This window comes from Palaemon carinicauda, chromosome 23 (genome assembly GCF_036898095.1).
Source record: "Palaemon carinicauda isolate YSFRI2023 chromosome 23, ASM3689809v2, whole genome shotgun sequence".
Lineage (NCBI taxonomy): Eukaryota > Metazoa > Arthropoda > Malacostraca > Decapoda > Palaemonidae > Palaemon > Palaemon carinicauda.
In genome coordinates this window covers 16,383,458-16,385,957 of record NC_090747.1, presented here as the reverse complement: position 1 = coordinate 16,385,957, position 2,500 = coordinate 16,383,458, and positions in this window count along the sequence as shown.

Below are 2,500 nucleotides of genomic sequence, written 5' to 3'. Positions count from 1 at the left end.
TATCATTTAAAAACTCTGGTGAAGATGTTGCTTGATGAAATTTAAATTTGGATTTATTTTTTTTCTTTTTTGTAGTTCATTACCTGATATAAAGAATTTGCTGGATAGCATAATTAGAAATGATAAATTTAGTCTGTAATGAACGAAAGTCGTTATCATTTCCTTTAAATCCGATCCTGTTGTGCATGGCTATATATATATATATATATATATATATATATATATATATATATATATATATATATATATATATATATATATATATATATATTTATATATATATATATATATATATATATATATATATATATATATTTATATTTATATATATATATGTATATATATATATATATATATATATATATATATATATATATATATATATATATATATATATATGTATGCGTGTATACACACACACACACATATATATATATATATATATATATATATATATATATATTATATATATATATATATATATATATATATATATATATATATATATATATATATATATATATATATATATATATATATAAAGAGAGAGAGAGAGAGAGAGAGAGAGAGAGAGAGAGAGAGAGAGAGAGAGAGAGAGAGAGAGAGAGAGGGGGGAAGGTGTTCACTACAGAGCAACGATTGGAATGAAACAGTGAATGAATTGTTCGATGTCATGAAATCCTTTATGATATTCAGTGACATATAAGCCACCAATGCATTTGGAATAGTTCAGGAAACCCAAAAGGTGCTCTATAAGAAAATGGTTGAAAATATGCTGCGAATATAGGTAAAAAAAAATTATTTGATTTAAGGATTACAAAAAGATGTGATTTTATCTTCAAACTAAATGACTGGGCTAAAGAGTCATGACATTTCTTTTTTGACAGGAAAATTGGATCCACACAGTTTTGAGTTTTTTTTAGTGGGGGTTACATTATACAGATGAGGGGTTCTCATAATCATCCCAATGCAGTTAATATTTTATATAGATTGGAAAAACTTTTGCTAGATAAGAATATTTAACTGGTTAGAGAGAAGGCAAATTACGATAATGGAAATAGAAAACCTTGACCTGTTATCCCATTGAACGGAATATACTGGATGTGATGTAAAAGGAACTGATAAATCTTTCCATGTCTGGGAACTGGCTTTAGAAATATGTATAAGAAACATAAATTTCAGAGACCTAGAATATGTGTTCCTTTGAAAGGTACATGTATACCCTATGACCTTTGGTTTAATAAGCATCCGAGTATCATGAAACTTTCATTGGTGGTCTGCAATAAAGAAAATCTATCCATCCATATACCAAGGCACTTCCCCCAATTTTGGGGGGTAGCCGACACCAACAATGAAACAAAACAAAAAGGGGACCTCTACTCTCTATGTTCATTCAGCCTAATCAGGGACTCAACCGAGTTCAGCTGGTACTGCTAGGGTGCCACAGCCCAACCTCCCATATTTCCACCACAGATGAGGCTTCATAATGCTGACTCCCCTACTGCTGCTACCTCCGTGGTCATCTAAGGCACCGGAGGAAGCAGCAGGGCCTATTGGAACTGCGTCACAATCGCTCACCATTCATTCCTATTTCTAGCACGCTCTCTTGCCTCTCTCACATCTATCCTCCTATCACCCAGAGCTTTCTTCACACCATCCATCCACCCAAACCTTGGCCTTCCTCTTGTACTTCTCCCATCAACTCTTGCATTCATCACCTTCTTTAGCAGACAACCATTTTCCATTCTCTCAACATGGCCAAACCACCTCAACACATTCATATCCACTCTAGCCGCTAACTCATTTCTTACACCCGTTCTCACACTCACCACTTCGTTCCTAACCCTATCTACTCGAGATACACCAGCCATAATCCTTACACACTTCATCTCAAACACATTCAATTTCTGTCTCTCCATCACTTTCATTCCCCACAACTCCGATCCATACATCACAGTTGGTACAATCACTTTCTCATATAGAGCTCTCTTTACATTCATGCCCAACCCTCTATTTTTTACTGCTCCCTTAACTGCCCCCAACACTTTGCAGCCTTCATTCACTCTCTGACGTACATCTGCTTCCACTCCACCATTTGCTGCAACAATAGACCCCAAGTACTTAAACTGATCCACCTCCTCAAGTAACTCTCCATTCAACATGACATTCAACCTTGCACCACCTTCTCTTCTCGTACATCTCATAACCTTACTCGTACCCACATTAACTCTCAACTTCCTTCTCTCACATACCCTTCCAAATTCTGTCACTAGTCGGTCAAGCTTCTCTTCTGTGTCTGCAACCAGTACAGTATCATCTGCAAACAACAACTGATTTACCTCCCATTCATGGTCATTCTCGTCTACCAGTTTTAATCCTCGTCCAAGCACTCGAGCATTCACCTCTCTCACCACTCCATCAACATACAAGTTAAACAACCACGGCGACATCACACATCCCTGTCTCAGCCCCACTTTCACCGGAAACCAATCACTCACTT